Here is a 13,896-nt window from a genome sequence, read left to right as displayed (position 1 = left end):
ATGGGTCTCATTGGTGGTTGTATGGGGTTCTTGTGTATCTTCGGTAACCCCTGAATTACTGGGATAACAGGAAATTCCACGAACAAAAAATTAAAGTCAGTGGAATCTATGACTTGATTTTCTTGTAATTCCTCTAGTTTATTATGTACTATGCTAACATAATCTTTAATTTTAAAGTTAGCTATACGTAAATAATGGTTCATATCACTTAACAGTTCTAGCATACTGTCATTATATTGTTGTGTGTCCATCACGATGATGGGTCCCCCTTTATCTGCAGGTCTAATAGATATGTTCATGTCATCTCTGAGACCCTGTAAGGCAAAATATTGTTCCTGTGATAGATTTCTTTTTTTGGGTTTATACCCAAAACTATTATCAAGATGTAATAAATCCTTCTCAACTATTTTACTAAAAGTATCCAAATTCGGATGTAATACAGGCACATATAAACTAGGTCTCCTAAGCGGAGTAAAATCATTTACTGTTTCATTATTATCAATAAACATCATCTGTAACTGGACATTCCTGACGAACATCTTAATGTCTAAAATGGTTTCCGTAACATTACTTCTAGTGGAGGGTATAAAGGACAACCCCTTACTTAAAACCTTAACTTCTGCTTCACTCAGTGGCCTATGTGATAGGTTATAGACTAGGTCATTTTCTCCCACATCCTTTTTACTGTGGGTTCTTTCATTCCCATATCTAATGCCTTTCTTTTTGTCTTCCCCTGCTCATTGATCTGTTTCTGCCTTTGTATGAGGTTTCTGCTATGGGGAAAGGGAATTGTTTATGTGACACTGTGTTAGAATTATCTGTCATGACTGTAGTATTCTTACTACGCACTGCCATTTGTTCACTTGCCTTTACTTGTTCTGCGCTAGCTGACATCATACGTGCTGTACTGCTAGAAGCATTGGATCTAAAAATACTATAACTGTTACTATCTTTATTTATGGTTTCTGAACCTACTCTATCATCTCCAGTTGTAACTATATTCTTTTCCACAGAAATGTGAAGATCAGGAGAGATAGTGTTCACTTCATTAGTAACTGTTGAATGCATGTCCTTCCCAGGTATGGATTCATTTGTACATAAATTAACAATATTTTCAGCTTGTGCATTCACATTTACTCTAGCAGCATTACTAGCAACATTACTAAAGACATTAGCATTCAAATTACTGTCTCTATTGACCCTCGGCCAAGTAAAGACTTGGCCGTTCAAGAAATCATTTACATCTCTCACTAACTTTTGTTTTTTCTGTTCTTTGAGTCTTCTTTCATATAACAAAACTGAATCCAACATACGATCCAAAAGTGGATCTATAGCAGTATATGAAAAGCTCTTATACAAGTCTCTCTGTCCTTTTTCAACTTCTTCTTGCAATTTCTTCTCTTCAGGAGCAAAAAATTCGTTTAATAATTTCATGTAATTAATACTAGTGTCTATGTTCAATTGCTGCCAACGAAAAAGTAATTCAGGGTAAGCATTACCTGTTGTTGGCATTTTCAGAACCCTGAGCCCTCTAGGTATAATTCTCTTCTCTATGCACACCTCAAAATGGAAACGCTGCATCTGGAGCCTCTTTAATTTCATTAAATCCGATTCCATCGATGTTAATCTGGAGTTTACAGTTTCATTTTGAGCGTTACTTAAGCGCACGCCATTCTGAGCCGTTATTAAGTCCACTTCAGCAAACGGATTAACGTCAGCAACCACACATTGATGCAACCTGGAGTGTACTACTTTCTCTTCAGACACAGGGTTGGATTGTAAGGTAGTTCAATGGTTTCAACCAACTCATCTGCCATAGTTAACTCGCAGTGTTCAGGGCAGCAAGAATAAGAAATAATGTGAAAAATAACAATAATGCTGAACACCACGATGAAATAAAAACCTCTGCACAAAGATAACAAGACCATAAACATGTGAGAATTAAAAAGTTATGTGCAGAAGTTACCTAGGCAGTCCATGGAGCAACAATATCAGGAAAAAAAAGTCCAAATTCAAAGTAACACCAAATTCTTTGTCTCTTCAGGCCAATTCAGCATCAAAACAGCTCCAAGTAAGTTCAAGATCCCAAAAAAAGACTCTTCAGTCAAAACTCTGGATAAAAGTTACTAGCTGCAGTTTATTGAAGAACCAGGTGAGCGCTTTCGCTATTCAGCTTTTTCAACTCATAATACACCATTGAAACTGTGGCCATATATATACTAGCTTCAAACCAATTAATTTCAAACTGATGACATAATTGGTTTCAATTGATTCAAATAGTTACCATAGCTAATTATTTAAAGTTAAAAACTCATAAAACTACAAAATTTAATCATGTTATACATATAAAACAATACTTAACTCATCTAAAAAATATATATGCCATGAACTATCTACATAAAAACTCTATCTACATAAAAACATTTATAAATATATTTAGATAGACTACAGGCATTTAATGTAGAAGGCATGTGTATGCATTCTAAACACAGTGAACAAAAAACCTTTCCACAGCAGAGAAGGGGCTTGTAAATGAAAGTCTCTAAAATGTTGAGGTATATATCAGTGTTTAGTTGGTATAAACTACAGGCATATGTATGCATAAACTACAGGCATTTAATGTGTGAGGCATATATATGCATTCTGAACACAGTAAACAAAAACAAAAAACCTTTCCACAGCAGAGAGGGGGCTTGTAAAAAGAAGTCTCTCAAGTATTGAGGTATATATCAGTGTTTAGTTGGTATGTCGTAATAATCCCAAGGTACCAACCTTAATTAATATTTAAACCTTCTTTTTTTCAATTTTGGTTTAATGGGAATATTTTCATTCAATCCAGGGGGAACATGTGCTTGTAGGCATATGATCCATTCTGCCTCTATTTCCTCAGTCCTACTTCTAATATCTCCTGCTCTTAGTGTAGATTTATTAATAGTTATAATTAAAAATCTAAATTCATGAGTAGGACTTGTCTCCATAACATGCTTCGATAGGGCATTGACACTAGATCCAATTTTTATCTGATAGATATGCTCTCTTATCCTGTTTTTAAGCATTCTATCTGTCTTACCTACATAGAATGCTCTGCATTCTATGCAGGTTGCCAAATAGACTAAATGTTCCGTGTTACATGTCCCTTCCACTGTAAAAGTGTAGATTTTAGATGTTGTAGGGTGTACAAACATATTAGTAACACTAATAAATTGACATAAATTACATCTACCACATTTCATTGTCCCTCTAGAGTTTATTATCTGAGGTGTTCTTGTATTAGAGGAACAAAGTAATCTATGTAGGTTCTTTTTATTTTTAAAAACATATCTAGGTCGATCTCCCACTATTCCTTTAATACTGGGGTCTATGGTCAGTATATCCCAATATTTACTGAGTACATCTTTGATTTCATTAATATCTTCTGTGTAATGAAGTGACACTTTCTGGTATTTCTTACTTTTGCCTTCTTTCAACTTCTGTTGCCTAGCATAATAATCAACACCTATCTTAGAAAAATAGGGGCATGCTTGCTCATCCCTGTCTGCTTTAACCTTATGAAAGCTCTCTTTAATTTCTTCTCCTTTATAACCTCTAACAATTAACCTATCATTAAGGCTGGTTAGTTCTTTTTCATACTGTTCTTCTAAGGGGTTAAGCCTTGATACTCTAACCGCCTGTCCTCGTACAATATTTTGAAAAACATGTTTGGGATGCATACTATCTCTATTTAACAGAGCATTTTTATAACATTTCTTCCTATACACTCCCGTATTAAATGTACCATCATCAAGCCTCTCAAGTGAAACATCCAAAAACGCTATGTGGTCACGGGAAAAATTGATGGTAAAATTAAGAAAAGGTACTAGTTCATTAACTTCTAAGTAAAATTCATTCAGCTCACTTAATGAACCATCCCATAAAAAGAACAAATTATCCACGAACCTCCTGTAAAACCGGACGTTGTGGATAAATTTACTCAACAGGAAGAGAGACTCTTCTTCCCATATTGCCATTACCAGGTTGGCGTAGCTATTGGCACAAGAAGTGCCCATAGCTACGCCATCCCTTTGTAAATACAAGTTTTTCCCAAAGAAAAAAATGTTGTTTTCCAACACTAATGTAAGCAATTCACAGATCATTCTCTTTTATTTAAGGGCATATCCGAATGTCTGTCCAAACATAACTTGATATAAGCTATCCCACTCTCATTTGGTATCTTTGTGAACAAAGAAACAACATCCATCGTCACCATTATTAAAGAACTTACATCTTTTAGAGCAACAGCAGTACTATAGAAATCCAAAAGGAATTGTTTCGAGTCTCTTAAAATGTGTGTCTTAGAGTTCACAATAGGCCTCAAAGATTTCTCTATATAAATGGAGATAAACTCTGTTACCCAGCCTTGACCTGAGACAATGGGTCTCATTGGTGGTTGTATGGGGTTCTTGTGTATCTTCGTAACCCCTGAATTACTGGGATAACAGGAAATTCCACGAACAAAAAATTAAAGTCAGTGGAATCTATGACTTGATTTTCTTGTAATTCCTCTAGTTTATTATGTACTATGCTAACATAATCTTTAATTTTAAAGTTAGCTATACGTAAATAATGGTTCATATCACTTAACAGTTCTAGCATACTGTCATTATATTGTTGTGTGTCCATCACGATGATGGGTCCCCTTTATCTGCAGGTCTAATAGATATGTTCATGTCATCTCTGAGACCCTGTAAGGCAAAATATTGTTCCTGTGATAGATTTCTTTTTTTGGGTTTATACCCAAAACTATTATCAAGATGTAATAAATCCTTCTCAACTATTTTACTAAAAGTATCCAAATTCGGATGTAATACAGGCACATATAAACTAGGTCTCCTAAGCGGAGTAAAATCATTTACTGTTTCATTATTATCAATAAACATCATCTGTAACTGGACATTCCTGACGAACATCTTAATGTCTAAAATGGTTTCCGTAACATTACTTCTAGTGGAGGGTATAAAGGACAACCCCTTACTTAAAACCTTAACTTCTGCTTCACTCAGTGGCCTATGTGATAGGTTATAGACTAGGTCATTTTCTCCCACATCCTTTTACTGTGGGTTCTTTCATTCCCATATCTAATGCCTTTCTTTTGTCTTCCCTGCTCATTGATCTGTTTCTGCCTTTGTATGAGGTTTCTGCTATGGGGAAAGGGAATTGTTTATGTGACACTGTGTTAGAATTATCTGTCATGACTGTAGTATTCTTACCACGCACTGCCATTTGTTCACTTGCCTTTACTTGTTCTGCGCTAGCTGACATCATACGTGCTGTACTGCTAGAAGCATTGGATCTAAAAATACTATAACTGTTACTATCTTTATTTATGGTTTCTGAACCTACTCTATCATCTCCAGTTGTAACTATATTCTTTTCCACAGAAATGTGAAGATCAGGAGAGATAGTGTTCACTTCATTAGTAACTGTTGAATGCATGTCCTTCCCAGGTATGGATTCATTTGTACATAAATTAACAATATTTTCAGCTTGTGCATTCACATTTACTCTAGCAGCATTACTAGCAACATTACTAAAGACATTAGCATTCAAATTACTGTCTCTATTGACCCTCGGCCAAGTAAAGACTTGGCCGTTCAAGAAATCATTTACATCTCTCACTAACTTTTGTTTTTTCTGTTCTTTGAGTCTTCTTTCATATAACAAAACTGAATCCAACATACGATCCAAAAGTGGATCTATAGCAGTATATGAAAAGCTCTTATACAAGTCTCTCTGTCCTTTTTCAACTTCTTCTTGCAATTTCTTCTCTTCAGGAGCAAAAAATTCGTTTAATAATTTCATGTAATTAATACTAGTGTCTATGTTCAATTGCTGCCAACGAAAAAGTAATTCAGGGTAAGCATTACCTGTTGTTGGCATTTTCAGAACCCTGAGCCCTCTAGGTATAATTCTCTTCTCTATGCACACCTCAAAATGGAAACGCTGCATCTGGAGCCTCTTTAATTTCATTAAATCCGATTCCATCGATGTTAATCTGGAGTTTACAGTTTCATTTTGAGCGTTACTTGCGCACGCCATTCTGAGCCGTTATTAAGTCCACTTCAGCAAACGGATTAACGTCAGCAACCACACATTGATGCAACCTGGAGTGTACTACTTTCTCTTCAGACACAGGGTTGGATTGTAAGGTAGTTCAATGGTTTCAACCAACTCATCTGCCATAGTTAACTCGCAGTGTTCAGGGCAGCAAGAATAAGAAATAATGTGAATAACAATAATGCTGAACACCACGATGAAATAAAACCTCTGCACAAAGATAACAAGACCATAAACATGTGAGAATTAAAAAGTTATGTGCAGAAGTTACCTAGGCAGTCCATGGAGCAACAATATCAGGAAAAAAAAGTCCAAATTCAAAGTAACACCAAATTCTTTGTCTCTTCAGGCCAATTCAGCATCAAAACAGCTCCAAGTAAGTTCAAGATCCCAAAAAAAGACTCTTCAGTCAAAACTCTGGATAAAAGTTACTAGCTGCAGTTTATTGAAGAACCAGGTGAGCGCCGCTATTCAGCTTTTTCAACTCATAATACACCATTGAAACTGTGGCCATATATATACTAGCTTCAAACCAATTAATTTCAAACTGATGACATAATTGGTTTCAATTGATTCAAATAGTTACCATAGCTAATTATTTAAAGTTAAAACTCATAAAACTACAAAATTTAATCATGTTATACATATAAAACAATACTTAACTCATCTAAAAATATATATGCCATGAACTATCTACATAAAAACTCTATCTACATAAAACATTTATAAATATATTTAGATAGACTACAGGCATTTAATGTAGAAGGCATGTATGCATTCTAAACACAGTGAACAAAAACCTTTCCACAGCAGAAGGGGCTTGTAAATGAAAGTCTCTAAAATGTTGAGGTATATATCAGTGTTTAGTTGGTATAAACTACAGGCATATGTATGCATAAACTACAGGCATTTAATGTGTGAGGCATATATGCATTCTGAACACAGTAAACAAAACAAAAACCTTTCCACAGCAGAGGGCTTGTAAAGAAGTCTCTCAAGTATTGAGGTATATATCAGTGTTTAGTTGGTATGTCGTAATAATCCCAAGGTACCAACCTTAATTAATATTTAAACCTTCTTTTTTTCAATTTTGGTTTAATGGGAATATTTTCATTCAATCCAGGGGGAACATGTGCTTGTAGGCATATGATCCATTCTGCCTCTATTTCCTCAGTCCTACTTCTAATATCTCCTGCTCTTAGTGTAGATTTATTAATAGTTATAATTAAAAATCTAAATTCATGAGTAGGACTTGTCTCCATAACATGCTTCGATAGGGCATTGACACTAGATCCAATTTTTATCTGATAGATATGCTCTCTTATCCTGTTTTGCATTCTATCTGTCTTACCTACATAGAATGCTCTGCATTCTATGCAGGTTAAATAGACTAAATGTTCCGTGTTACATGTCCTTCCACTGTAAAAGTGTAGATTTTAGATGTTGTAGGGTGTACAAACATATTAGTAACACTAATAAATTGACATAAATTACATCTACCACATTTCATTGTCCCTCTAGAGTTTATTATCTGAGGTGTTCTTGTATTAGAGGAACAAAGTAATCTATGTAGGTTCTTTTATTTTTAAAAACATATCTAGGTCGATCTCCCACTATTCCTTTAATACTGGGGTCTATGGTCAGTATATCCCAATATTTACTGAGTACATCTTTGATTTCATTAATATCTTCTGTGTAATGAAGTGACACTTTCTGGTATTTCTTACTTTTCTTCTTTCAACTTCTGTTGCCTAGCATAATAATCAACACCTATCTTAGAAAATAGGGCATGCTTGCTCATCCCTGTCTGCTTTAACCTTATGAAAGCTCTCTTTAATTTCTTCTCCTTTATAACCTCTAACAATTAACCTATCATTAAGGCTGGTTAGTTCTTTTCATACTGTTCTTCTAAGGGTTAAGCCTTGATACTCTACGCCTGTCCTCGTACAATATTTTGAAAAACATGTTTGGGATGCATACTATCTCTATTTAACAGAGCATTTTTATAACATTTCTTCCTATACACTCCGTTAAATGTACCATCATCAAGCCTCTCAAGTGAAACATCCAAAACGCTATGTGGTCACGGGAAAAATTGATGGTAAAATTAAGAAAAGGTACTAGTTCATTAACTTCTAAGTAAAATTCATTCAGCTCACTTAATGAACCATCCCATAAAAGAACAAATTATCCACGAACCTCCTGTAAAACGGACGTTGTGGATAAATTTACTCAACAGGAAGAGACTCTTCTTCCCATATTGCCATTACCAGGTTGGCGTAGCTATTGGCACAAGCGCCCATAGCTCGCCATCCTTAATACAAGTTTTCCCAAAGAAAAAATGTTTTTCCAACACTAATGTAAGCAATTCACAGATCATTCTCTTTTTATTTAAGGGCATATCCGAATGTCTGTCCAAACATAACTTGATATAAGCTATCCCACTCTCATTTGGTATCTTTGTGAACAAAGAAACAACATCCATCGTCACCATTATTAAAGAACTTACATCTTTTAGAAACAGCAGTACTATAGAAATCAAGAATTGTTTGAGTCTCTTAAAATGTGTCTTAGAGTTCACAATAGGCCTCAAAGATTTCTCTATATAAATGGAGATAAACTCTGTTACCCAGCCTTGACCTGAGACAATGGGTCTCATTGGTGGTTGTATGGGGTTCTTGTGTATCTTGGTAACCCTGAATTACTGGGATAACAGGAATTCCACGAACAAAATTAAAGTCAGTGGAATCTATGACTTGATTTTCTTGTAATTCCTCTAGTTTATTATGTACTATGCTAACATAATCTTTAATTTTAAAGTTAGCTACGTAAATAATGGTTCATATCACTTAACAGTTCTAGCATACTGTCATTATATTGTTGTGTGTCCATCACGATGATGGGTCCCCTTTATCTGCAGGTCTAATAGATATGTTCATGTCATCTCTGAGACCCTGTAAGCAAAATATTGTTCCTGTGATAGATTTCTTTTTGGGTTTATATCCAAAACTATTATCAAGATGTAATAAATCCTTCTCAACTATTTTACTAAAAGTATCCAAATTAGGATGTAATACAGGCACATATAAACTAGGTCTCTAAGCGAGTAAAATCATTTACTGTTTCATTATTATCAATAAACATCATCTGTAACTGGACATTCCTCGAACATCTTAATGTCTAAAATGGTTTCCGTAACATTACTTCAGTGGAGGGTATAAGACAACCCTTACTTAAAACCTTACTTCTGCTTCACTCAGTGGCCTATGTGATAGGTTATAGACTAGGTCATTTTCACATCCTTTTACTGTGGGTTCTTTCATTCCCATATCTAATGCCTTTCTTTTTTGTCTTCCACTGCTCATTGATCTGTTTCTGCCTTTGTATGAGGTTTCTGCTATGGGGAAAGGGCATTGTTTATGTGACACTGTGTTAGAATTATCTGTCATGACTGTAGTATTCTTACTGCCATTGTTCACTTGCCTTTACTTGTTCTGCGCTAGCTGACATCATACGTGCTGTACTGCTAGAAACATTGGATCTAAAAATACTATAACTGTTACTATCTTTATTTATGGTTTTCTAGAAACCATAAATAAAGATAGTAACAGTTATAGTATTTTTAGATCCAATGCTTCTAGCAGTACAGCACGTATGATGTCAGCTAGCGCAGAACAAGTAAAGGCAAGTGAACAAATGGCAGTGCGTAGTAAGAATACTACAGTCATGACAGATAATTCTAACACAGTGTCAGATAAACAATGCCCTTTCCCCATAGCAGAAACCTCATACAAAGGCAGAAACAGATCAATGAGCAGGGGAAGACAAAAAAGAAAGGCATTAGATATGGGAATGAAAGAACCCACAGTAAAAAGGATGTGGGAGAAAATGACCTAGTCTATAACCTATCACATAGGCCACTGAGTGAAGCAGAAGTTAAGGTTTTAAGTAAGGGGTTGTCCTTTATACCCTCCACTAGAAGTAATGTTACAGAAACCATTTTAGACATTAAGATGTTCGTCAGGAATGTCCAGTTACAGATGATGTTTATTGATAATAATGAAACAGTAAATGATTTTACTCCGCTTAGGAGACCTAGTTTATATGTGCCTGTATTACATCCGAATTTGGATACTTTTAGTAAAATAGTTGAGAAGGATTTATTACATCTTGATAATAGTTTTGGATATAAACCCAAAAAAAGAAATCTATCACAGGAACAATATTTTGCCTTACAGGGTCTCAGAGATGACATGAACATATCTATTAGACCTGCAGATAAAGGGGACCCATCATCGTGATGGACACACAACAATATAATGACAGTATGCTAGAACTGTTAAGGATATGAACCATTATTTACGATAGCTAACTTTAAAATTAAAGATTATGTTAGCATAGTACATAATAAACTAGAGGAATTACAAGAAAATCAAGTCATAGATTCCACTGACTTTAATTTTTTGTTCGTGGAATTTCCTGTTATCCCAGTAATTCAGGGGTTACCAAGATACACAAGAACCCCATACAACCACCAATGAGACCCATTGTCTCAGGTCAAGGCTGGGTAACAGAGTTTATCTCCATTTATATAGAGAAATCTTTGAGGCCTATTGTGAACTCTAAGACACACATTTTAAGAGACTCAAACAATTCTTTGGATTTCTATAGTACTGCTGTTGCTCTAAAAGATGTAAGTTCTTTAATAATGGTGACGATGGATGTTGTTTCTTTGTTCACAAAGATACCAAATGAGAGTGGGATAGCTTATATCAAGTTATGTTTGGACAGACATTCGGATATGCCCTTAAATAAAAAGAGAATGATCTGTGAATTGCTTACATTAGTGTTGGAAAACAACATTTTTTTCTTTGGGAAAAACTTGTATTTATTAGGATGGCGTAGCTATGGGCACTTCTTGTGCCAATAGCTACCAACCTGGTAATGGCAATATGGGAAGAAGAGTCTCTTCCTGTTGAGTAAATTTATCCACAACGTCCGGTTTTACAGGAGGTTCGTGGATGATTTGTTCTTTTTATGGGATGGTTCATTAAGTGAGCTGAATGAATTTTACTTAGAAGTTAATGAACTAGTACCTTTTCTTAATTTTACCATCAATTTTTCCCGTGACCACATAGCGTTTTTGGATGTTTCACTTGAGAGGCTTGATGATGGTACTTTTAATACGGGAGTGTATAGGAAGAAATGTTATAAAAATGCTCTGTTAAATAGAGATAGTATGCATCCCAAACATGTTTTTCAAAATATTGTACGAGGACAGGCGGTTAGAGTATCAAGGCTTAACCCTTAGAAGAACAGTATGAAAAGAACTAACCAGCCTTAATGATAGGTTAATTGTTAGAGGTTATAAAGGAGAAGAAATTAAAGAGAGCTTTCATAAGGTTAAAGCAGACAGGGATGAGCAGGCATGCCCCTATTTTTCTAAGATAGGTGTTGATTATTATGCTAGGCAACAGAAGTTGAAAGAAGGCAAAAGTAAGAAATACCAGAAAGTGTCACTTCATTACACAGAAGATATTAATGAAATCAAAGATGTACTCAGTAAATATTGGGATATACTGACCATAGACCCCAGTATTAAAGGAATAGTGGGAGATCGACCTAGATATGTTTTTAAAAATAAAAAGAACCTACATAGATTACTTTGTTCCTCTAATACAAGAACACCTCAGATAATAAACTCTAGAGGGACAATGAAATGTGGTAGATGTAATTTCTGTCAATTTATTAGTGTTACTAATATGTTTGTACACCCTACAACATCTAAAATCTACACTTTTACAGTGGAAGGACATGTAACACGGAACATTTAGTCTATTTATAACCTGCATAGAATGCAGAGCATTCTATGTAGGTAAGACAGATAGAATGCTTAAAACAGGATAAGAGAGCATATCTATCAGATAAAAATTGGATCTAGTGTCAATGCCCTATCGAAGCATGTTATGGAGACAAGTCCTACTCATGAATTTAGATTTTTAATTATAACTATTAATAAACCTACACTAAGAGCAGGAGATATTAGAAGTAGGACTGAGGAAATAGAGGCAGAATGGATCATACGCCTACAAGCACATGTTCCCCTGGATTGAATGAAAATATTCCCATTAAACCAAAATTGAAAAAAAGAAGGTTTAAATATTAATTAAGGTTGGTACCTTGGGATTATTACGACATACCAACTAAACACTGATATATACCTCAATACTTGTGAGACTTCTTTTTACAAGCCCCTCTGCTGTGGAAAGGTTTTGTTTTGTTTACTGTGTTCAGAATGCATATATATGCCTCACACATTAAATGCCTGTAGTTTATGCATACATATGCCTGTAGTTTATACCAACTAAACACTGATATATACCTCAACATTTTAGAGACTTTCATTTACAAGCCCCTTCTGCTGTGGAAAGGTTTTTGTTCACTGTGTTTAGAATGCATACACATGCCTTCTACATTAAATGCCTGTAGTCTATCTAAATATATTTATAAATGTTTTATGTAGATAGAGTTTTTATGTAGATAGTTCATGGCATATATTTTTTAGATGAGTTAAGTATTGTTTTATATGTATAACATGATTAAATTTTGTAGTTTTATGAGTTTTTAACTTTAAATAATTAGCTATGGTAACTATTTGAATCAATTGAAACCAATTATGTCATCAGTTTGAAATTAATTGGTTTGAAGCTAGTATATATATGGCCACAGTTTCAATGGTGTATTATGGTTTGAAAAAGCTGAATAGCGAAATCGCTCACCTGGTTCTTCAATAAACTGCAGCTAGTAACTTTTATCCAGAGTTTTGACTGAAGAGTCTTTTTTTGGGATCTTGAACTTACTTGGAGCTGTTTTGACGCTGAATTGGTCTGAAGAGACAAAGAATTTGGTGTTACTTTGAATTTGGACTTTTTTTTCCTGATATTGTTGCTCCATGGACTGCCTAGGTAACTTCTGCACATAACTTTTTAATTCTCACATGTTTATGGTCTTGTTATCTTTGTGCAGAGGTTTTTATTTCATCGTGGTGTTCAGCATTATTGTTATTTTTCACATTAGAACATTATAAACAACATACATACCCCATGGGGTTTGAAATGCCCAACCAGTGCACTGAGACAGTAAAAACAATTGCATGAGTACACTGGGTGATATGAGTAATGATAAAGGCAACAACTGTACTTAATTATAGACTGGTATGCTCAGCTCATTTCTGCGACAGATTAGTGTATAATAAGAATTTTTTTCATTTTACCATAGGACGTGGAGTGTCATTTCTATATGGTTATACATGGACATTGACAATGCTCTCTGCCAACTGTCACACAATGTAGGATGCACAGAGAGATGAATTTTTCATTTTATAAGCCCTTTGTCAGAATGTATATGTGTTTTATATATTTTTTGATCATATTATATGTTGGAAATGGGAGTATAGGACAGAGATGAAAAGTGGAAGCAAGCAGAGGGTACAACTCAAGGTGAGCAATAAGGAATAAGCAGGATGGATGTGAGGCAGAATTATAACTCTCAATATCTTAGTGCAACAATGGTTGACACATCCATTAACAAAATGGATTAGAATGTGCAAACTCCTTGGCATAATTTACATCCTGATGATAGGAATGTCTCATTACAAGAAAGCAAGAAAAAGAGTAATACACCTGAATGCATTTGAACCCCTTCTTTTGTTACTGATGTATTCTAGACCACTGCACTAGAGTGGGACACCAGAGAAGGACTAATAAGAAAGCTAGCTTAAAAACACATTTCAAGTGTATTGAA

The sequence above is a fragment of the Protopterus annectens genome, chromosome 10.part0 (genome assembly GCF_019279795.1).
Source record: "Protopterus annectens isolate FY-2018-M chromosome 10.part0, PAN1.0, whole genome shotgun sequence".
In the NCBI taxonomy this organism is placed as follows: Eukaryota; Metazoa; Chordata; order Ceratodontiformes; family Protopteridae; genus Protopterus; species Protopterus annectens.
The sequence above is the reverse complement of the archived record's forward strand: the minus strand, read 5'-3'. Positions refer to the sequence as shown.